The sequence below is a fragment of the Pongo pygmaeus genome, chromosome 12, assembly GCF_028885625.2.
Source record: "Pongo pygmaeus isolate AG05252 chromosome 12, NHGRI_mPonPyg2-v2.0_pri, whole genome shotgun sequence".
In the NCBI taxonomy this organism is placed as follows: Eukaryota; Metazoa; Chordata; class Mammalia; order Primates; family Hominidae; genus Pongo; species Pongo pygmaeus.
In genome coordinates this window covers 35,707,100-35,732,045 of record NC_072385.2, presented here as the reverse complement: position 1 = coordinate 35,732,045, position 24,946 = coordinate 35,707,100, and the positions used below count along the sequence as shown (strand labels likewise).

Sequence of the window (24,946 nt, the reverse complement as noted above, 5' to 3'; positions counted from 1 at the left end):
CAAGCCAGGCACGGGATATGATCTCCTGGTGTGCCGTTTGCTAAGACTATTGGAAAAGCACAGTATTTGGGCGGGACTGTCCCAATTTTCCAGGTACAGTCTGTCACAGCTTCCCTTGGCTAGGAAAGGGAAATCCCCTGACCCCTTGCACTTCCCGGGTTAGGCGATGCCTGACCCTGCTTCAGCTCGCCTTCCGTGGGCTGCACCCACTGTTCAACCAGTCCTAATGAGATGAACCAGGTACCTCAGTTGGAAATGTAGAAATCACCCATCTTCTGCATCGATCACAATGGAAGCTGCAGATTGGGGCTGTTCCTATTTAGCCATCTTGGAACGGAAGCAGTTTCTTGTATTTTAAAAATTTTCCTTGAGACTTTCACTTTGACCCATGGATTATTTAGAAGTATATTGTTTACTTTCCACGTGTCTGGAGATTTTTCCTGCTATCTTTCTGTTACTGATTTTAGTTTGAGATCATTGTTGTCAAAGAATACACTCTGCATGATTTCAATCCTTTTACATTTATTGAGGTTTGTTTTGTCACCAAAGATATGTTGTATCTTGGTATATTTTCCATTCCACAGGCACTTGAAAAGAATATACTGCCTGCTTGCTGTTATTCACTGTAGTGTTCTATAAATGATAATTATACCCTGGTGGTTGATGTGTGTATGTGTTTTTGTTTTTGTTTTTTTTTTTGAGTTCTATGTTCTTGTGATTTTCTGTATACTTCTACGTCAATTATTGAGAATGAGGTGTCAAAAAGTCTCCAACTGTTACCATGGATTTGTATGTTTTTCCCTGTAGTTTTACCAGGTTTTGCTTTACATATTTTGCAGCTCTTTTGTTTGGGGCATACACATTTAGGATTGCTATGTCTTCTCTGTGGACTGACTTTTTATCATTATTTAGTATTATTTTCTGGTCCTTGTAATTTTCTTTGCTCTGAAGTTCACAGTATCCGATATTCATATACTCATTTCTGCTTTCCTTCAATAGTGTTTGCGTGACTCTTTTCCCATGTTTTAACTTCCGGTCTGCCTATTTTGTTATGTTTGAAATAAGTTTATTGTAGATAGCACATAGTTGGAGAGAGTTTTCACCATGATGGCCAGGCTGTTCTCCAACTCCTGACCTTAAGTGATCTGCCTGCCACGGTCTCCCAAAGTGCTGCACCTGGCCCACATACAGTAATTTCTGATATGTTAGGACTTAAGTCTGCAATTTCATTTTTCGTTTTCTTTTGTTTTATTTTTCATTTTTCTATTTACCTTTTCCTGCTTTCCTATGAATTACTTGAATACTTTCAGATTTCCATTTTGATTTATTTATAGTGTTTTTGAGTGTACAGCATACCTCAGAGATACTAGAGATTCAATTCCAAACCACAAAAAAAAGTGAGTACTGCAATGAAATGAGTCAGAAAAAATGTTTGGTTTCCCAGAGCACAGAAAAGTTGTGTCTACAGCATACTTTAGTCTATTAAGTGTGCAACAGCAGTATGTCTAAAAAAAGGTACATAACCATTTAAAAATACTTTAATTGTTAAAAATACTGATAATTATTTGAATCTTCATCAGTCATAATCTTTTTATTGGTGGAGGGTTTTGCATTCATGCTGATGGCTGCTGACTGATCAGTTGGTGGATGCTAAAGTTTGAAGTGGCTGTAGTAATTCCTTTTTCTTTTCTTTTTTTTTTTTGAGGTGAAGTCTCATTCTGTCACCCAGGCTGGTGCGATCTCGGCTCACTGCAACTTCCACCTTCCAGGTTCAAGCCATTCTCCTGCCTCAGCCTCATGCCTCAGGCTCCTGAGTAGCTGGGTTTACAGGTGCCCACCACTGCGTCTGGCTAATTTTTTCATATTTTTAGTAGAGATGGAGTTTCACCATGTTGGTCAGGCTGGTCTCAAGCTCCTGACCTCAGGTGATCCATCCACCTCGGCCTCCCAAAATGCTGGGATTACAGGTGTGATCCGCGCGCCTGGCCAGTAATTTCTTAAAATAAGGCAACAACAAAGTTTGAAGTTTGCCACATTGTTTGTTATTGTTCAAGAAAGATTTATCTGTAGCTTGTGATACTGTTTGATAGCATTTTATCCATGGCAAAACCTCTTTCAAAATTAGAGTCAATTCTCCAAAACTTCCTGCTGCTTGATCAAATAAATTGATGCAATAGTCTAAATCCTTTGTTGGAATTTCAACAATGTTCATGGCATCTTCACCAGGAGTAGATTTCATCTTTAAAAAAAGCCAGTTTCTTTGCTCATGCATATTAAGGAACTTCTTATCTGCCCAAGTTTTATTATGAGATTGCAGCAATTCAGTCATCTTCAGGCTCCATTTCTAATTCCAGTTTTTTCATTTTGTTTTGTTTTGTTTTTTTGAGAGGAAGTCTCACTCTGTTGCCCAAGCTGGAGTGCATTGGTAAGATTTCTGCTCACTGCAACCTCCGCCTCCTGGGTTTAAGTGATTCTCTTGCCTCAGCCTCCCATGTAGCTGGGATTACAGGCTCCTGCCACCATGCCAAGCTAATTTTTCTATTTTAGTAAAGATGGGGTTTCACCATTTTGGTCAGGATGGTCTCAAACTCCTGACCTCAAATGATCTGCCCACCTCGGCCTCCCAAACTGCTGGAATTACAGGTGTGAGCCACTGTGCCCAGTGTAATTCTAGTTCTATTGCTATTTCCACTACATCCACTCAGATCCACCAGAGGAATCACTATCTATGGCAGCCATAGCCTTATGAAATATATTTCTTAAATAATAACACTTGAAAGTCAAGATTGCTGTTTGATACACAGGCTATAGGATGCATGACATTCTATTAACAGACATAATAACAACATTAATCTTTTTGTACATCTCCATCAAATTCTTAGCTGACCAGATGCATTGTCAGTGCACAGTGATATTTTGCAAGGAATCTGTTTCCCTGAGCAGTAGGTCTCAAGAGTGGACTTCAAATATTCAGTGAATCATGCTATAAATAAATGTGCTATCATCCAGGCATTGTAGTTCCATTTATAGAGCACAGGCAGAGTAGATTTAGCATAATTATTAAGGGCCTTAGGATTTTTGGAATGGTAAATGAGCCTTGGCTCATCTTAGAGCTACATCAGCTACATTATCCTCTAACAAGAGAGTCAAGCCTGTTTCTCTGAAGCTTTGAAGCTAGGCACTGACTTATCTTCTCTAGCTATGACAGTTTTAAATGGCCTCTTCTTCCAAAATAAGACTGCTTTGTCTGTATTAAAAATATGTAGCCACCTTCATCAATAATCTTAGCTAAATCTTCTGGATAAGTTGCTGCAGCTTCTACATCACCGCTTGCTGTTTCACCTTGCACTTTTATGTTATAGAGACAGCTTCTTGCCTTAAACCTCATGAAGCAACTTCTGCAAGCTTCAAATTTTTCTTTTGCAGCTTCCTCACCTCTCTCGGCCTTCACAGAATTGAAAAAAGTTAAGATCTTGCTCTCGATTAGGCTTTGGTTTAAGGGAATGTGGTAACTTATTTGATCTTCTGTCAAGACCAGTAAAATTTTTCCTATACCAGCAATAGAGATATTTCTGTTTCACTTTCTTATAATCCGTGTGTTCACTAGAGTAGTACATTTAATTTCCTTCAAGAAGTTTTCCTTTGCATTCACAATCTAAGAAACTGTTTGGTGCAAGAGGCCTAGCTTTTGACTTATCTCAGCTTTTGACATGCCTTTCTCACTAAACATAATCATTTTTAGCTTTTGATTTAAAGTGAGGAATGTGTAACCCTTTCTTTCACTTGAACCCATAGAGGCCATTGTAGAGTTATGTATTGGCCTAATGTTAAAATTACTGTTTCTCAAGGAACAGTGAAATGAGAGAGAGAGAGAGAGAGAGGAGAGACAGGGTAACGTTCAACCAGGGGAGCAGTCAGAACACACAACATTTGTGGATTAAGTTTGCCATTTTATATGGATGCATTTGTGGTAATATAAAACAATTACAAGAACAACATCAGAGATTACTGACAGCAGAACTCCACACAGATATAATAATATAATAAAGTTTAAATATTATGAGAATTACCAAAATGTAACACAGAGACATGAATGAGTACATGTTGTTGGAAAAGATAGAACCAATAGATTTGCTTGATACAGGATTGTCACAAACCTTTAATTTGTAGAAAACGCAGTATCTGCAAAGCTCAATAAAATGAAGCACAGTAAAACCAGGTATGCCTCTATCTCTTCATATACCTGTGTTAGTGGTTGTTCTAGGTCTTACATTATATATATAACTTATCTCACATTACTCTTGTCATCATTTTATCAGTTTATATAAACTATAGAAATCTTAACTCACTTTTGTCTATTTTCTCTCCCTATTTATTATATAATATACTTAAATATTTCCCTCACATAGATGTGGAACAAAATCAGATAGTATCATAATTTTTGTTTCTACTTTTAAAAATTATTTAGAAAACTCACAAGGAGAAGGAAAGCCTGTTGTATTTACTCATGTTTTGCCTTACTATAATTGTGTTCTTTCTCAATATTCCAAATTTCCTTCTTTTATCTTTCCATTTCTGTGTAGGAATTTTCCTTTGGCTATCCTTTTATGTGAGTTTGGCTGATGACAAATTATCTTAGTTTTCCTTCATCGAAGATATTTTGCTTTCTTCTCCATTCCTGAAGGATATTTTTGCTGAACATAGAATTCTGGGTTAACAGTTCTTTTCTTTTAGTACCCGAAAAATATCACACCATTTCTTTCAGCCTCTGTGGTTTCTATTGAAAAATGTGCTTTCATTCTCTTTGTCTCCTACTGTTAAGGTGCCATTTTTCTCTGACTGATTTCAGTACTTTTTCTATGTCTTTAGTTTTCAGAAATTTAATTATGATTTACCTTAGTGTAGATTTCTTTGGATTTCTTCTGTTTGAGTTTCACTCAGCTTCTTGAATCTGCAGGTAAATGGCTCTTGGCAAATTTGGGATTTTCTGCCATTATTTCTTCATGAGCTTTTCAGCCCTATACTCTTCTAGAACTCTAATGACACAAATGTTAGAACTGTTGTTATACTCCCACAGGTTCGTAAATTTCTGTTATTTTTTTCAGTCTATTTTCTCTCTATCTTCCAGATCAGACATTTTTTATTGTTCTGTTTTCTAATTCACTGGTTCTTTCCTCTGTCCCTTCTATTCTGCTATTGAGCTCATTCACTGGGCTTTTATTTCAGCTGTTGTGTTTTTCAGTTTTATAATTTCCATTTGGACTGGGTTCAGTGGCTCACACCTGTAGTCCCAGTTCTTAGAGAGGTCAAGGTGGGAGGATTGCTTGAGACCAGAAGTTTGAGACCAGTCTGGGTAGCATAGTGAGACCCCATCTTTGCAAAAAACAAATAAATAAACAAACAAACAAAAAACAGAAAAAACTAGCCAGATGTGGCGCCACATGCTTGTAGTCCTAGCTACTTGAATGGCTGAGGTGGGAGGATCGCTTGAACCCAGGAATTCAAGGCTACAATGAGCTTTGATTGAGCCACTGCACTCCAACCTGGGCAACAGAGTGAGATATCTTATCTCCAAAAACAAAAGGAAAAAAAAATCCAATTTGGTTCTTCTTGTCTTCTACTTTCTTACTGAGAGTTTCTATTTTTAATAATTTGCTTCAATTATGCTCATATTTGCTCTTCAAAGCACTGTTATATAGCTGCTTTAAAATCTTTGTCAGATAACTCTAACATCTTTACCATTCTTGGTTTTGGCGCCTATTGGTGGTCTTTTTTTCATTCGAGATCCTGGTTCTTAGTTCATGTCAGGTTATGAGATTCTGGATCTTATTTAAATTTTGTTTTACTTGATGTTCTTGAGCATTACTCTGGCAAGAAAAAGTGGGGAGAAAGGAATATGCAGCCTTGTTACTTACAGATGGAAGCAGAAATCCAGGTTCTCCATGTGACCTCTACTGATCCCCAAGGGTGACGTCCTTGTCACTGCTGGTTATGGTTGAAATTTCTGGCTCCCCATGTGGTCTCTCCACTGATACTGCTGTGGGGAGTGACGCTGGGTAGTAATACAAGTCCTGACTCTCCATCAGGCCTCCTCTAATATCACCCCAGTAAGACAAGTGAAAAGTGCCTCATTACTATCAGGTAAGTGTAGAAGTTCAGGCTCCCTAAGTAGTCACCACTGACTCTGCAGGAAGAGGTGCGCTGTTACTTGCTGGCAGGGTTGAAAGGCCCAGCTCCTTAATGGCCTTCTCTGATATCACCCTGGCAGAAGATTTAGGGCATTCATTACAGCCTGTTCAGGGTAGAAGTCTAGGCTCCCCATTCAACATTTACTGGTGTGGATAGGCCTGGGGATGTTCTTTTGTGGTGTTTGGCTGGAATAGAGTGGTTATTGTCTAAAATTTAGTCTTGATAGTGTTCACTTTTTCTGGTCATTTTGGCTAGAAAGAGCAGGCATTTTTGGGGGATTTTGTTTGTATCTATTGACTTTTCCATGTTCCCAGTTTCTTCAGCTCCAACTCTGGGGTATATGAGGCACAAAGAAAATCCAGAGGACTCATCATCATGTCTTTCCTCCGGTCCCAAGTTCACTTGCCATTCTGCATTCTTTCTGCACTTTTCAGACTCTTCTGAGGTTGGTTTTACATCAAGGGCTTTTAGTTGTACTTGGCAGAAAAATTAGAGAAAATGCATTTGTTCCATCTTTCTAAGCAGAAGCCCCATATCATTTAAAAATCTTTTCTCAGGTATACTTAATTTTGAGACTTTGGTTGTTTTTGTCAAGTGAGATTTAGTGTCAAAAGACTGCAAGGTGTCTTTTCTTCCTTTCTTTCTTTCTGTTTTGTTGTTGTTGTTGTTGTTTGTTTGTTTTTAATTTTCTTTTTAGAGACTGAGTCTTGCTTTGTCATTTAGGTTGGATCACAGTTCACCATATTCTTGAACTCCTGGACTCAAGTGATCCTCCCACCTCAGCCTCCTGGGTAGCCAGTACTATAAGAGCACACTCCACCACCCCTGCTAATTCTCTGCTTTTATTTATTTTTATAGAGATAGAGTCTTGCTATGTTGCCCAGGCTGCTCTCAAACTTCTGCCCTCAAGTGATCCTCCTGCCTCGGCCTCTCAAAGGTTAGGGATTACAAGTGTGAGCCATTGTACCTGGCCCTCTTTTCTTATCTTGGTTACAACAGTCAGCAGATCTGATAGGTACTTTCATTAGCAGACATTTTCAGGTGCCCACTCTCATCCCTCTGGCGAGCATTATGGCCATGGTGTGTCACTGATGACTTCTATTATAATTGCCAACATCAGCATTCCACCAGGGTGCTTTCCCCATGTTAAGGTCAGCTTCTCTACTTAGGAGTCAGTGAATTAAAATCCATGGAAACAGCCCTCAAACAATAACTGACTGGAAGGGCTGTATAAATACCCCAGCTCCCTCACCCTATTGGAGTAACTCTGAAGCATTTCATTTTCCAGAGTTTTCATGCTGGGTTAAGTTTTATTTGTTCACAGTGATAGCTTGCCTGTTATTGCACAATGTATTGGCTGCCTTCCCTTCTCTGTCTCATTTCCCATGTTTCTCACACCTCTCAAATAAACTGCTTGCTCTGGGATACTTGCCTCAGGCTCTGCTTTTCATCTTTCTCCACACTAGTCCATTCCAATAGGGCTCATGCTGCACTCTGAGCAGTTCACACACTGGGATGGGCCTCTGCTGTACAGAAACCATATAAAGTCTTTCTGTTTCAAGCACAGCGATGTCACAGTTCCAAGTTAAGGCTAAATGCATTTGAATCCTGGCTTCTTTGCTAGGTTGTTGTGTAACTGTGGAAATGACTCATAGCTTTTCTGAACCTCTATTTCTTCATTTTCAAAATGGACATAATAATACCTGCTTCTTAAGTTGAGAGGTTTAAATGAGATAATAAATTTAAAACGTGTCACATAGTGCCTGGCACATAATTGCTCCATTGCTTTAAATATCAGCCAGTGTTATTAATAGTATTCATGCCTATTTCTACTTTTCCTTTTAACTTTCTGCACATCTTTTCCAGTCTTCTTAACAGCTTTGTGTTATCTCGATCCTGTCTTTGGTGCTCTTCTCATCTCACCTTAAATGTTCTCATGGGTTGACCTCAACTGATCCCACAGCTCCCATTTCTAATGCATTAAGCACGAAAAGTTCTCTTTCTCCAGCCTCTCCCTCTCTCCTGGTCTCTAAACCCAACATTTTCAACTCTTACTGTAACTCCAAATGCAGTGTGCACAAAATAAGACTTTGCTACACCAACAAATCAAAATGTATCTACTCCCAGTTATTTATCTGTTCCTATTTTGGTTGAGGACATACTTCATCATCCAGATGCCAAGCTAGAAATCCTAATTTTAATTTTTTCTTTCTTTATATTTTTCATATTCAAACAGTTACCAGATTCTCTGACTTCTACTTTCTAAGTTGGTGTTTCCAAACTGAAGATTGCAACCTGTTAGTGATGGCAGCTCATGGGGACCAGTTAACTCTGATGCTGGCAGGCTCTTTCTGGTGGCCAGCTTTCACAGCTACTTTTCTCCAGCTGCCAGCTGGGGAATGTGCTAATTGAAAACAGAAATTCTCCCTTTTAGCCCTTAAATATAAATTTTAAGAGAGTAATCCTGCACAACAGGAATCCCTAACCCCTGGGCCATGGACCAGTACTGGTCTGTGGTCTGTTAGGAACCGGGACGTGGAGCAGGAGGTAAGCAGTGGGCAGCTGACTAAGCGAAGCTTTATCTGTATTTACAGCTGCTCCCCATCACTCACACCACTGCCTGAGCTCTGCCTCCTGTCAGATCAGCATTCTTATAAGAGCGCAAACCCTACTGTGAACTGCGCATGTGAAGGACCTAGGTTGCATGCTCTTTATGAGAATCTAATGCCTGATGATCTGTCACTGTCTTCCATTACTCCCAGATAGGACTGCCTAGTTGCAGGAAAACAAGCTCAGGGCTCCCACTGATTCTACATTATGGTGAGTTGTATAATTATTTCCTTATATATTACAATGTAATAATAATGGAAATAAAATGCACGATAAATGTAATGTGTTTGAATCATCCTGAAACCATCCTCCCTACCCAGTCTGTGGAAAAATTGTCTTCCATGAAACTGTTCCTTGGTGCCAAAAAGGTTGGAGACTGCAGCTGAACAAGAAGGGAGACCCCAGGATAATCCAATCATATAGATTTTTAGAAACTAGGAGGATAAGAATAAACATTTCTTATTTAAAGATAATGTAGTATAAAATAAATAAATACATGTATTTATTATTTATATACTATTTATCTATATTATATATTTACATATATTTGTATATTACATACCTTTTATATGTGTATTTATTAATAAGAAATATAGCTATCTATGATTTATATATGTCATATATATTTGATCTTTGCCCGTGGTTCCTGGCACATAGCTTCTGAAACCCTTGGAATCCCCTGAGTGATGAGTGTCTTTTGTATGCTAATGAGATGACTCATGGCTGGGGACCTCTGTAATTTCAGAATGGGGGCTGGTCACCAGAAAGACCAAGCCATGATGAGAGGATTGGAGCTTTCAACTTCAGTCTCCTACCTTTGAAGAGGGGAGTGGGGCTGGAGATTGAGTTTAATCACTAGTGGCCAATGATAGTTTCAATCATGCCCACAAAATGAAACCTCCATAAAAACCCCAATAATGATGGGGTTGGGGATCTTTTAGGTTGATGAACACATAGAGGTGCTGAGAGGGTGGTGCACCCAGCAAGGGTGTGGAAACTTTGTTTCTCCGCTCCCCCAATGACCCATGCATCTCTTCCATTAGTTTGTTCCTGACTTGTAGCATTTAGAATGATGCGCTAATAATAATAAAGTGCTTTCCTGAGTTCTGTTAGTTGTTCTAGTGGATTACCAAACCTGAGAAATCTATAGGCAGTCAGTCAGAAGGATGGGTAGCTCCTGGGCCATCTGGCTATCATCTGAAGTTAGGGTAATCTTGCAGGACTGAGCCCTTTACCTGTGAGGTTTGCGTTAACTCTAGTGGTTACTGTCAGAATTGAATTGAATTAAATTGTTGAATATCAAGTTTGTGTCAGAGAATTGGAGAAGTGGTGTAGAAAACGACAAGTATTTGGTGTCTGAAAAAAACGGCACATTTGGTGTCAGAAGTGGTTTGAGAAAAAAGATATTGCAGATGAGTAATTAGATTTTTTTAAAAGTTCCGCAACCTTAAAGAAAAAGATCATAGAATATGCAAGAGATAGCTAAAGAGAAGATTTTTGAGGGAGAAAAGTTATTCCAAGAAACAGGTATAATTTGGATAGCAAAAGCAAATATAAAATGATAGTCCTATGAAGTAGGAAACGAAAGATGAGGTAATTTTAAAAATTGAAATAAAAATCAATACTGTTGAGATAAAGAAAATATTTAAGAAAAAATAAGAAAAATTTTCTACCATAGCAGAATGTAGAAGAGTTAAAAAGAACATTGACATTGCAGAAAATTGATCAGTCTTCTGGAAGATGAATTTGAGAAGGTTTCTGAAAATTCAAAGGTAAAGAACAACTAGGTGAAAACAATAAGTATAATGCACATGGATGGCCTGGTGCAGTGTCTTACGCCTGTAATCCCAGCACTTCGGGAGGCTGAGGTGGGTGGATCACCTGAGGTCAGGACTTTGAGACCAGGCTGGCCAACATGGCGAAACCCCGTCTCTACTAAAAATACAAAAATTAGCCAGGCATGGTGGCATGCGCCTGTAATCCCAGCTACTCGGGAGGCTGAGGCATGAGAATTGCTTGAACCTGAGAGATGGAAGTTGCAGTGAGCTGAGATCGTGCCACTGCACTCCAGCCTGGGTGACAGAGCAAGACTCTGTCTCAAAACAAAATAAATCATAAAATAAAATAATGCACATGGAGGCAAGGCAATAAAGAACCAACTTATGTATAAAAAGGCAGAACAAGAAATGTGGCACAATAAATAGGAGAATTGGAAGAGAAACATTATTCAAAGTTATAATTGGAAAATGAAGGTAAAACATTTTTTTCCACAGTATACATTTTCCCCAGGATGAGACAATACACAGATCCCTAAAAAGAATCTAATGATAAGAACGGAACTGTAATGACAGAAAAGGCATTGGAGTTTCCTAAAGGCTATGATTTCTCTTCTTTGTTCTTTAGTCACCCTGATTAAAAAGACTCTCTGGGTATTGAGTAAACACCAATACTTGGAAATATCTTGCTCAGACAGTTGAATTTTAAGTGTATACAAATCTCTCAGGCAGGCAAAAACATAAAATATGATTAAAATACAGGTTTGAAAAAATATTTACAAACTCAAGCTAGCCATTGTGTTTTACACAAATTACATGCCAGAAAACAATAAGGCATTATCTATAGAGTTTGGGGAAAAAGTGATATGTCCGTTAAATTCTATACCAAGCAGATGATGTTTATGTCTGAAAACCACAGAAAGATATCAGAGGTAGAAGGAGCCTAGAAGGAAGTTAAGCAATAATGTTTCATTTCTGAAAAAAATATTTACAGATATAATAAAGTCAATTGAGGTACTAAGTGAATGGTGCATTTTGAAACTCATGAGCTTGGAAGTATAAATGTAAAATAATCAGTAGTGAGCATAGTACCATTTGTGTTAGTTCATTTGTATTAGTATAAAGGAATACCTGAGACTGAGGAATTTATAAAGAAAAGAGGTTTATTTGACTCATGGTTTTGCAGGTTGTACAAGCATGGTGCCAGAACCTGCTGGCTTCTGGTGAGACCTCAGGAAGCTTATAATCATGGCAGAAGGTGAAGTGGGGCTGGCACATCACATGGTGGGAGAGGGAGCAAGAGAGGGAAGGGGGAGGTGCCATGCTCTTTTAAACCACCAGCTCTCCCGTGATCTCATAACTGTGAGGAAGTCATCAAGTCACTCATGAGGAAGCTGCCCTCATGGCCCAAATACCTCCCATTAGGCCCCACTGTCAACATTGGGGATTACATTTCAACATGAGATTTGAAGGGGACAAATATACATACCACATTAACATTTAAACAAATCTGTTAGCAACAATTGCTGATTTGTTTGGGGGAATGCAAATATTATAAAGCCTAAAAGAAGAAAGATACAATAATGGAATCATAGTAAGTCAGGATAAAATTCCCAGAAGAAAAATTATATAGAGAGGTCTGGGAAACATGGGAAATCCAGTCATGATGTCAATAGTACTCATTTGGAAAAAGCTGGTTCTAGGCCCAGCGGGATCCTTTAAAACTTCAAGAAACAATTATTTTCCAAATTATATAAACTGTTGTATAGGATAAAAATAAAGCACATTTTGCAATATTTTTATCAAGGTAGAGAAATTCTGATAACAAATCTTGCCAAGAATTGAACAGAAAAGAGGAAACCATTGATTGCTATCACTTTTGAACATAAACACAAAATTCCTAAGTAAAGCATTACTACAATGAATTCAGCAGTATTTAATCATTTTAATCCACCCTGCACAATTAAAGTTTATCTCAGAAATGTAAAGATGTCTTCAAATCTATTAGTATCATTTATTTTATCTATAGAAAAAAAGAAACAGTATCTCATTGAAGTTAATGAATCATTATGTAAAATTTAACCTCCATTCTTGATTATAACTTATAGCAAAATGGATATAGAATATCTCAAATCAAATAATAGCATCCTATTTTATAGTGAAGTAGTGAAAGTATTTCTTTAAATGCAGGAGAAAGCAAGCACACACACCTTGTTATTTAATTTTTTAATTTATTTAATTCATTGTAAATTTATTTTTTCAGAAAAAGCCAGCCAATGCAATTCGATAAGAATGCAAAATATGGTATGTAAATATTAAGAAAAGAGAGATAAAATTATTATTTGTAGATGATGTGACTATGGACCTGTGAAATAAAAAGGAGGCAACTGAATAACTATGTGGAATAATAGTAAGAAACTTCAGCTGGTAAGAAAATAAATACAAAAAGTGATAACTTTCTCCCATAATTACAGTAATTCTTTAAAAAAATTAATTTCTTTAGAGATGAGGTCTTGCTTTGTTACCCAGGCTGGAAGGCAGTGGTGTGATCATAGCTCACTGCAGGTTCGAAATTTTGGGCTCAAGCAATCCTCCCTCCTCTGCCTCCCAAGTAGCTGGGACTATAGGTGCACACCACTATGCCCTGTTAATATCATTACAATAATTCTTAAAAAATGGTATAAAACCCTATAGTCAGGAGTATGTTTGGAAAGTAAAGTACCGGACTGATAATAAGATATGAAAACTCTAATGAATAATATGATAAAAAGGCCAGCATGAATAAAAAGATTGCAGTGTCCTGGATGGGAAGACTCAGTAATGGCAAAAACATTAGCTTTTTTCAAGTAAAAACACAAATTTCATAAAATTTTAGTAAAACTGTCAATCAGAATTTGGAATCTAACATTATTCTAAATCATCCAATTGTAAGACTAAATACTCCAGAATGCAAAGGAAATCTTGAAAATATAAATGAGGAAAAATTTGTTTTAACAGATATCAAAATATACCACAGGGATGAAAACTGCATAACAATGGTACAAAAATATTCAGATTATTGGAACCAAATACAAGAAGAAAATATAGGTGTGTGATGGATAACACTGAGTGTCAACTCAATTGGATTGAAAGATACCAAGTATTGATCCTGGATGTGTCTGTGAGGGTGTTGCCAAAGGAGATTAACATTTGAGTCAGTGGGCTGGGAAAGGCAGACTGACCCTTAATCTGGGTGGGCACCGTCTAATCAGCTGCCAATGCAGCTAGAATAAAAGCAGGCAGAAAAATGTGAAAAGAGAGACTGGCCTAGCCTCCCAGCCTACATCTTTCTCCCACGCAGGATGCTTCCTGCTCTCGAACATTGGACTCCAAGTTCTTCAGTTTTGGAATTGGACTAGCTCTCCTTGCTCCTCAGCCTGCAGATGGCCTATTATGGAACCTTGTGATCATGAGAGTTAATACTTAATAAACCATCCTTTATGTATGTATGTGTGTGTACATATATATATATATATATATTCCATTAGTTCTGTCTCTCTAGAGAACCCTGACTAATACAGATTTTGGTACCAGGAGTGGTTCTAGAGGAACAGAATATTAAGGATGGAGTTCTTTTGTTGATTTTGGGGTTTCTGGAGTTGACTACTTAATATAATTAGACCCCTAAATGCTAAGGACTCTTACTTCTAATAGTATGGAGAACACTGAGAATCCTTGGCATGAACTGTTCAGAGAGTTATGCAAAATAAATGCATTTGACACTCCTGATTCATCACTCATGAGAGGCAAGGAGTTTAGTGACTCTATACATAATACCTTTGACCATATGTGGACAACCAAGGAACATAATGAAGCTGGTTGGTTGTTCCTAAGTTCAGTGGACAAAGTGATGACAGAAAATGATGAACTCAGGAATTCTATCTTCCGGCTTCAGAAGCAGATACTAAGCCTCAAATCTGCTAAGATTGCCCTGAGTGAGAGTTTTATCTCCTATAGAGAAAGAGCTGAAATTGTGGAAAAACAGACAGAAGCTCTTATCATGTGAGTGGCTAACCTGCAAAAAAAGGTTCATGCACAGCCTTGCCAGGTGTCTACTGTTAAAGTGAGGGAATTGATTGGAAAAGAATGGGACCCTGCAACTTGCAATGCAGATGTGTGGGAGGACCCTGATGAAGCTGGGGACACTGAGTTTGTAAACTCTGATGAATTCTTTTTGCCAGAAGGAGCAGCTTCCCCATCTCCAGTACTGGCAACATCCCCTCCCTGAACCATGCTGCTATCAGCCTTTACAACTTTGTCTGAGGAGACAAACCCTGTGCTGCCTAAGGCAACAATGATGGCCTCCCCTGAGGCAGTTGCCAGGCAAGATAATGTTGATTCTCCTCAGGATCCACCCACAATACCCGTGTTTGCTTCTAGACCTATAACTAGGCTAAAGTCCTGGCGGGCCCCTAGAGGTGAGGTTGAGAGTATGATCCATGAGGAGGTGTGCTACACTTGAAAAGAACTGCTTGAGTTTTCTAATTTATATTAACAGAAATCTGGAGAACAGTCATGGGAATAGATATTAAGGATCTGGGATAATGGTGGAAGGAACATATAGTTGGATCAGGCTGAATTTATTGATTTGGGCCCACTAAGTAGGGACTCTGCATTTAATGTTGCAGTGTGGGGAGTTAAAATAGTTCTAATAGTTTATTTGCTTGGTTAGCTGAAATATGGATTAAATTATGGCCCACTGTGAGGGAGCTGGAAATGCCTGATCTCCCTTGGTTTAATGTAGAGGAAGGGATCCAAAGCCTTAGGGAGATTGGGATGGTGGAGTGGGTTAGTCACTTTAGACCTATTCATCCCAATGCCTTGCAGAATAGATTTGCAAGGGCAGAACCTGCATCTTTGAAGAGCCCTGTAATTGCTCTTCTCTGTATGTTAGATCTTACAGTAGGAACAACAGTCACTCAACTATACAATTTAAATACAATGGGAATAATTGGCTTTTGAGGTGGAAGGGGCCAAGTGGTGGCACTCAACCATTAAAGGCAAGGTGGGCATAGCTACCCATAATGGATAGCAGAGGCAAAGCTGCAATCAGAATAATCATAATAGTCTGACTCATGTAGAACTCTGGCATTGGCTAATTAATCATGGTGTTCTTAGAATTAAAATCAATAAGAAGTCTACTGCAATCCTACTTAATTAATACAAGCAGAAAACTTCTAGGTTGAATGGACAAAAGACTAATTCAAATTATAACGACAGAGAATCACAGCACCTCAATCAATTTCCAGACTTGAGCTAGAATCCCTTGAATGAAGGGGAGGCCAGGTCCCTTTGAGGAAGAAGCCCAGTACATTACCCACAATTCATTCATTTAATCTTTCTCCCATCCTTCCCCAAGGAGACCTCTGGCCTTTTACCAGGGTATCTGTGCACTGGGGAAAGGGAAATGATCAGACATTTTGGGGACTACTGGACACTAACTCTGAGTTGTCATTGATTCTGGGGAACCCAAAACAACACTGTGGTCTTCCGGTTAAAGTAGGAGCTTATGGAGGTGAGGTAATTAATGGAGCTTTAGCTCAGGTCTGACTTACAGTGGGTCCAGTGTGTCCCTGGACTCATCCTGTGTTCATTTCCTCAATGCCAGAATGCATAATTGGCATAGACATACTTAGCAGCTGGCAGAACCCCCACATTGGCTCCCTGACTGGTAGGTAGAGGGCTACTATGGTGAGAAAGGCCAAAAGGAAGCCATTAGAGCTGCCTCTACCTAGAAAAATAGTAAATCAAACACAGTATTGCATCCCTGCAGGGATTACAGCGATTAGCGTCACCATCAAGGACTTGAAAGATGCAGGGGTGGTGATTCCCACCGCATCCCCTTTCAACTCTCCCAATTCGCCTGTGTAGAAGATAGATGGATCTTGGAGAATGACAATGGATTGTTGTAAGGTTAACCAAGTTGTGACTCCAATTGCAGCTGCTGTACCAGATGTGGTTTCATTGCTTCAGCAAATTAACACATCTCCTGGTATCTGGTATACAGCCATTGACTTGGCAAATGCCTTTTTCTCCATTCCTGTCCATAAGACCCACCAGAAGGGATTTGCCATCAGCTGGTAAGGCCAGCAATATACCTTTACTGTCCTATCTCAGGGGTATATCAACTCTCTGGCTTTGTGTCATAATCCTATTCAGAGAGGACTTCATTGCTTTTCGCTTCCACAAAATATCACACTGGTCTATTACATTGATGACATTATGCTGATTGGATCCAGTGAGCAAGAAGTAGCAGACACACTGGACTTATTGGTGAGACAGTTGCATGCCAGAGGATAGGAAATAAATCCGACTAAAATTCAGGGACCTTCTACCTCAGGAAAATTTCTAGGCATCCAGTGGTGTGGGGCCTGTTGAGATATTACTTCTAAGGTGAAGAATCAGTTGCTGCATTTGGCCCCTCCTACAACCAAGAAAGAGGCACAACGCCTGGTGGGCCTATTTGGATTTTGGAGGCAGCACATTCCTCATCTGGGTGTGTTGCTCCAGCCCATTTATCAAGTGACCTGAAAGACTGCCAGTTTTGAATGGGGTCCAGAGCAGGAGAAGGCTCTGCAACAGGTCCAGGCTGCTGTGCAAGCTGCTCTGCCATGTGGGCCATATGACCCAGCAGATCCAATGGTGCTTGAGGTGTCAGTGGCAGATAGGGATGTTGTTTGGAGCCTTTGACAGGCTCCCATAGGTGAGTCACAGCGTGGGCCTCTAGGATTTTGGAGCAAGGCCCTGCCATCTTCTGCAGATACCTACTCTCCTTTTGAGAGACAGCTCTTGGCCTGTTACTGGGCTTTAGTGAAAACTGAACATTTGACTATGGGTCATCAAGTCACCATGCGACCTGAACAGTTGATCATGAACTGGGTGCTTTCTGACCCATCTAGCCATAAAGTGTGTCATGCACAGCAGCATTCCGTCACCAAATGGAGGTGGTATGCATGTGATCAGGCTCCAGCAGGTCCTGAAGGCACAAGTAAGCTACATGAGGAAATGGCTCAGATGCCCGTGGTCTCCACTCCTGCCACCTGCCTTCTCTCCCCCAGCCTGCACCGATGGCCTCAACGGTAGTTCTGTATGATCAGTTGACAGAGGAAGAGAAGGCTAGGGCCTGGTGCAGAGATGATTCTGTATGATATGCAGGCACCACCCGAAAGTGGACAGCTGCAACACTACAGCCCCTTTCTAGGACATCCCTGAAGGGCAGTGGGGAAGGGACATCTTTCCAGTGGGCAGAACTTCTCGCAGTGCACCTGGTTGTGAACTTTGCATGAAAGGAGAAATGGGGCCAGATGAGTGATTATATATTGATTCATGGGCTGTAGCCAATGGTTTGGCTGGGTGGTCAGGGACTTGAAAGAAGCATGATTGGAAAATTGGTGACAAAGAAATCTGGGAAAGAGGTATGTGGATGGACCTCTCTGAGAGGTCAAAAACTGTGAAGATATTTGTATCCCATGTGAGTGCTCACCAATGGGTGACTTCAGCAGGGGAGGATTTTAATAATCAAGTGGATAGGATGACCCATTCTGTGGACACCACTCAGCCTCTTTCCCCAGCCACCCCGTCATCCCCCAGTGGGCCCATGAACAAAGTGACCATAGTAGCAGGGATGGAGGTTACGTATGGGCTCAGCAACATGGACTTGCACTCATTAAGGCTGACCTGGTTACAACCACTGCTGAGTGTTCAGTTTGCCAGACCAACACTGATCCCTTGTTATGGCACCATTTCTCGGGGTGATCAGCCAGCTACCTGGTGGCAGGTTGATTATATTGGACCTCCTCCATCATGGAAAGGGCAGACACTTGTCCTCACTGGAATAGATACTTACTCCAGATATGGGTTTGTGTATCCTGCATGCAATGCTTCTGCCAAGACTACCATCTGTGGACTCATGGAATGCCTTATCCATGGTCATGGTATTCCACACAGCATTGCCTCTGACCAAGTCATTCACTTTATGGCTAAAGAAGTGCAGCAGTGGGCTCATGCTCAGGGAATTCACTGGTCTTACCATGTTCCCCATCATCCTGAAGCAGCTGGATTGATAGAACCGTGGAATATCCTTTTGAAGTCACAATTACAATGCCAGCTAGGTAACAATACTTTGCAGGGCTGGGGCAAAGTTCTCCAGAAAGCCATGTATGATCTGAATCAGTGTCCAATATATGGTACTGTTTATCCCATAGCCAGGATTCACAGGTCCAGGAATCAAGGGGTGGACGGGGAAGTGGCACAACTCACCATCACCCTTAGTGATCCACTAGCAAAATTTTGTTTTCTGTTTCCGCAACATTACATTCTGCTGGCCTAGATGTCTTAGTTCCAGAGGGAGGAACATTGCTACCAGGAGACACAATGATTCCATTAAACTGGAAGATAAGATTGCCACCTGGATGTTTTGGGTTCCTCCTACCTTTAAATCAACAGGCTAAGAAGGGAGTTACAGTAATGGTTGGGGTGATCAGCCCGACTATCAAGATGAAATCAGTCTACTACTGCACAACAGACATAAAGAAGAGTAGGCATGGAATACAGGAAATCCATTAGGGTGTCTCTTAGTATTACCATGCCCTGTGATTAAGGTCAATGGGGAACTACAACAGCTCAATCCAGCAGCACTACAAATGACCCACACCCCTCAGGAATGAAGGTTTGGGTCACTCCACCAGGAAAAAAACCATGACATGCTGAGGTGCTTGCTGAAGTCAAAGGGAATATAGAATGAGTAGAAGAAGGTAGTCATCAATAACAGCTATGACCACATGACCAGGTGCAGAAATGAGGACTGTAATTGTCAGGAGCATTTCTTCCTTCTTGTGTTAAAAACATGTTTGTGCATATATACACTTGGACTAAGAAAATATTTTATTTACTTTCTTCTTTATCATATGATACAAAATTTATTGAGTTCACATCAGCATTTAAGTATTGTTAACTTCATGTAATAATATTTGGGTTGGGGATTGGTACGTTTCTGGTTGTACAAAGCATAGCTGTATTATGTTAGGTGTAATTATGACCTTATTATTGTCTTTATTTGAAGATTATGTACGATCTCTGGAGATGTATATGGGTTCAAGTTGACAAGGGGTGGGCTTGTGATGATTAATACTGGGTGTCAACTTGATTGGATTGAAGGATACAAAGTATTGATCCTGGATGTGTATGTGAGAGTGTTGCCAAAGGAGATTAACGTTTGAGTCAGTGGGCTGGGAAAGGCAGACCCACCCGTAATCTGGGTGGGCACCATCTAATCAACTGCCAGTGCAGCTAGAATAAAAGCAGGCAGAAAAACATGAAAAGAGAGACTAGCCTAGCCTCCCAGGCTACATCTTTCTCTGTGCTGGATGCTTCCTGCCCTTGAACATCAGACTCCAAGTTCTTCAGTTTTGAAACTCAGACTGGCTCTCCTTGCTCCTCAGCCTGCAGACAGCCTATTGTGGGACCTTATAATTGGGTGAGTTAATACTTAATAAACTCATATATATATATATATATATATATATATACACACACACACATATACATACATATATATACATAAATATAATATATATTTATTATTATTATTTTTTGAGATGGAGTCTTGCTCTGTCGCCCAGGCTGGAGTGCAGTGGTGCAATCTTGGCTCATTGCAAGCTCCGCCTCCTGGGTTCATGCCATTCTCCTGCCTCAGCCTCTCGAGTAGCTGGGACTACAGGTGCTCGCCACCGTGCCCGGCTCATTTTTTTTGTATTTTTAGTAGAGATGGGGTTTCACTGTGTTAGCCAGGATGGTCTCGATCTCCTGACCTCGTGATCCACCCGTCTCGGCCTCCCAAAGTGCTGGGATTATATATGTATTCCATTAGTTCTGTCCCTCTAGAGAACCCTGACTAATACAAGGTGAATATATAATGTTGAAGTGGATGGGAGAACCTACATTGAATTACACTAGAGACAGAAAGTGTAAAGGACAGTCTAATACATTCTACCATACTATAATATACAAAAATTAAGTAACTCCCACCCCTAGTTTCTATATTACAATAACAACTAACAAAGCAAAATTAATTTAAAAATAGAAGGCAAATAACAAACTTGGAGAACATTCTTGTAACTAAATGACAAAAGTTAACATTCATTCTTAAATATAAAACAGCTTTTCTACATCAGTAAGAAAAAAAATGAATACCCTAACAGACAAATAAGGTCATGAAGAAGGTCACTAGAGAAAAACACATGCAAAAAACTTCAAACATCAGAAATCAGTTAATTACAACTTAAAGCATGATACAATTTATCACAAATTTAAAATAATGAGAATAATCAGCATTTTTCATATTTGTGAAAGTGGATGTTCTCTCCTAAATGGATATGAAGGGTATTATTTGGTACAACATTTTAGAGGGGCCATTAGATGTGTGTGTGTAGACATATAGTAAATACTCTAAAAATATTTTTTCCTTTTCATCCACTAATTTTATCTATAAGGTTTTTTTTTCCCTAAGGACAACATTGAATAATGTAGTTTCTTTGTAAATTCTAAGGATCTTTATTTCTATGTCTGTTCTTTTCTTTAGCTTTTCATACATATATATTTTTTAGTCATAGCACCATTACAATTCTAAATGATATTTTTTCCTTCATTATTGTTTCAGGACTGCAAATTCTCATCCATACAGCTCAAAAGCCATGGTTTATAATTTCTTTTCTTTTCTTTTCTTTTTTTTTTTTTTGAGACAGAGTCTCACTCTGTCACCCAGGCTGGAATGCAGTGGCGCTATCTCAGCTCACTGCAAGCTCCCCATTCCGGGTTCACGCCATTCTCCTGCCTCAGCCTCCTGAGTAGCTGGGACTACAGGTGCCCGCCACCACGCCCGGCTAATTTTTTGTATTTTTAGTAGAGACAGAGTTTCACTATGTTAGCCAGGATGATCTCCATCTCCTGACCTCGTGATCTTCCCTCCTCAGCTTCCCAAAGTGCTGGGATTACAGGCGTGAGCCACTGCGCCAGGCCTATAATTTCTAAATATATTCAGTGACATTGATTGAATGACAAATAAAACAAATCTAAAGACAATATTAAAAATGTACCAGGAAGACTCTAAAGTTCTGTTCTAAAAAATAAAATCTACTAAAAAATACACCAGCACGTGACCTGGGTTTTAAGTTGAATTAAAAACAAAGCAAAACTTTAAACAATAAACGATTAGTTGCAACTTCATTTGACAGTAGGACTGGAGTAGGTTTTTGGATTAGAAACGTTAAGTGCTGAGATCATGTCTTATCGGTTACAGGTTGATGCCAAGAGGGCACATTCCAGGGAAGGGCCTTAGCAGAGGAGAGGTAGGCAAAAATCAAAAGTGGTGCCTCTGACTTGAAGCACCAGGAGTTGCAAGATTTTGTGTGACACCTGTAATCGGGTTTCTCAGGATAGAACTGCAGAGATCCATGTTGTGGCCTGTTGAAAGCAACAATGCTATGATATGCAAGAGTGTTATGTCCCTGCTAGTGTAATATTAATGTATTGACAGTAAACAGCCATTATCAAGACTCATAAAAGGAATAATTAATGGTATTGTTAGCTTTTTAAAAAATTAGAAAATAAATGGCCACTTTGGTTTCGAAATGCTAATTAATTACCATGGGATCATTTCCAGTTAGTCAAGTTTATTCCCCGCAAAGCTAGTTTTGCAAATACAGTGCAGAACCTCAGTCAATATTGCTCACATGTAGATCTCTTCAACCTATATGAAAAGAAAAAGGAAGACCCTTAACTGAAGAGACTCCCTTCAGGACCTACTCAGGTGGGGCTCTTGCTGGTCATCACAGCGCAAGGTGCACGTAAATCCCCGGGGATCCTGATTTCTCAGCAGATTTTTGAGGAACACATTCCACACTGAGAAACAGTTGACAAGATGATTTATTAATTTAAGCTGGGGACAGGAGAGAAACAAAAAAAAAATAAAATAGCAGTTTGAAAAGAGAAATTAGCCTTTGGAATCTATTATGATATTTAGAAATCAGGACATCATTTTCCTTTCCTCGGTGGTCCCAATGCAATTTTCCTTCCCTGTCTGGTCAATTTGGGAAAGACTGACATGAGGAGGCTTTCTGTCATGGGATTTGAAGTTGCATGCCTTTAAAACCTTCCCAGCCCTGCACGACCTCTAGATCCTTGCCAGTTGGCTTAAATTCTTCTATGCTCACAATGTGCACATATATATTTTAAAAAGAAAATAATCCCTGGCATAAGGAGATGGTCTCTCTTTTCCTCTCTTCCCAGCGGTTTCTCTCAAACCCCCACCCTCAGCCAGCCCTGTTCACCTCTCCCCACAGAGGCAAACAAAGGAAATATTACTGCTCCTCCTGGAACCAGAGATTGCCAGCAAGTGGGCGGGCCGGTGCTACCACAGCAGTAGACACATCTGTCACTCAAGAAATGTCACCCTGCCTTGACCAATCCATTGTATAGCTGGAATGGGGAAAGCACTTATTTGGAAAGGTGCAGAGATGAACAGCTGTTGAACTCAGTGACATCTGGGCCAGTCTAGGAAGGGGCTGCGGGCCTGTCCAGCACATCTACTTTCAAAAGAATGTTCATTTGTGGTAGGAAATCTTCTATTATAAATAGGCTCTTGCACACAAACACAAACACACACCTCCCCCTCCCCGCACCCCCCCGCCCCCGCCCACCAAACCACCCTACTCAATCCCCTCTCTCACCTGATTCTGGACTATTTCCCTCCAAATTCATATATGTTAAGAATCATAGCGTTTGTGTGAACCTATCCGCTAGTGCCAATGCCTCACTATTCACCGTTGAAGGAAGTTGAAATAAACAGCCTTGTCCCCAGCCCCCTCTGGCTCAGTAAAACCAATTACCAACTGAGCACAAAAGTGCCCAGTGAAAAACAAATAAACAAACACAAAACCTCAAACCGTGGAGCAGTCACATTTTAGGAGAGGTGACAGAAGCTTTTATTTGCGAAGGCCCAGAGCTGAAGAGATTTTTGAAATTAGCAAAGGCTCACCACTGCCTAGGAACACAGAGGATACCAGGAGCCCCTGGGACACCCGGCCACTTCCCTCACTTCATGGTGAAAGGAAAAAGCCGCTTTAATTGCCGAAGTTTATTTTTTCACAGCAGTCTTTAGAGGAAGACCCTTGGCAATCTGCACTTTGAAGATTTATACATGGCACTTACCAACTCTACTTTTATATATTTGAAATAAAAATAGCTCAGCAGCAATTTGCTTCTTTTTTTTTTTTTTACCCTTGTTTTAAAACTCATTCCTCTCCTACCTTTGAAGTGTAGAGAACTCTCCCAGTCACCAGCCTTTTTGGATGGTAGAATGTTAATCATAAGAATTTATTTTCTGTGCTAACAAATGTTTTCCTTGGAGATTTTTTTTTTATCATTTTAGATGGAACTTTTAAAAAAGATATAAATTAAATCAGATTGTTGAGAAATTTTGCTGGGGAACAACGCCTTCATTTATAAGATTCTCCGGATCTCTGAAATGCTCAAAGAGGTTATACTTTCTCCAGAGAGAAGAAAATACTCACCACTAAGACATTAAGCCAAACAGCATTTTCTTCTAAAGAGATTTTATTCCAATGATATGAAAGACCAATAAGGATAATAGTAATAAAGTAAAAAATTGAAAAACCAAAATATCCTATATACCTTCAGGAAGGTCTTCTTTCTGCCCAAACTTCCTGCAAGTGCTTGCCAAGGATTGTGAAGCATTTCTCTAGAGCTCTGATCAGCAGATTTGATATATGGATTTAGATCAATTTTTTCTTGTGGCAAATCTATATGTTATTCTCCGTCTTCATTTGGTGCTATTTGCTGAGTGGCTGTTACTTGGGGGCAAAGGTCACCTCGCTCTCTGGCGGTTGAAGCAGCCGAATAATCTTTTACTCCTCATAAGAGGAGTGTGAGATATTAAATCACACTTGACGTACCTGAGGCACAGCAACTTCATCCATATTTTATCTGCTGTAAATTTAATACCACAGCACTTTTTAGGGTGATGTATTTATTAACTGGCTGGGGATGAGCAGTACAGAAATTCAGTTTGTTCAGGAAAATAAAATGAAGACAGTCTGACAAGTTTATGAAGTAAGCACAATAGCTATTTATTACTTTTTAAACACACAGTTTGCTGAAATGTCTTTAGCAGTGTTTGTTCAATAAATGCATAATGCTTTCTAAATCATCTCAGCTTATTTTTTTCTTTGAATTTTAATAAAGCCTTTTTCTCTTAAAGCAATCTGCTTTCCTCCCACTGACGGTGGCTGTTTCCGACGGCTTACCTGGCACTCAGG

The 24,946-nt window shown here is 39.7% G+C and overlaps 1 long non-coding RNA gene across 1 annotated transcript in view; it reads right to left on the bottom strand.

Annotated features, from left to right (window-relative positions):
* LOC134737869 (uncharacterized) overlaps nucleotides 1-24,531 on the bottom strand; it is a 38,766-nt gene extending 14,235 nt beyond the window's left edge. The window contains exons 1-2 of the long non-coding RNA XR_010123270.1: nucleotides 24,303-24,531; nucleotides 22,416-22,548 (exon numbers count right to left, since the gene is read on the bottom strand). This is a non-coding gene — a long non-coding RNA (uncharacterized LOC134737869). The remainder of the gene's footprint in view (nucleotides 1-22,415; nucleotides 22,549-24,302) is intronic.
* Nucleotides 24,532-24,946: the final 415 nt, after the last annotated feature.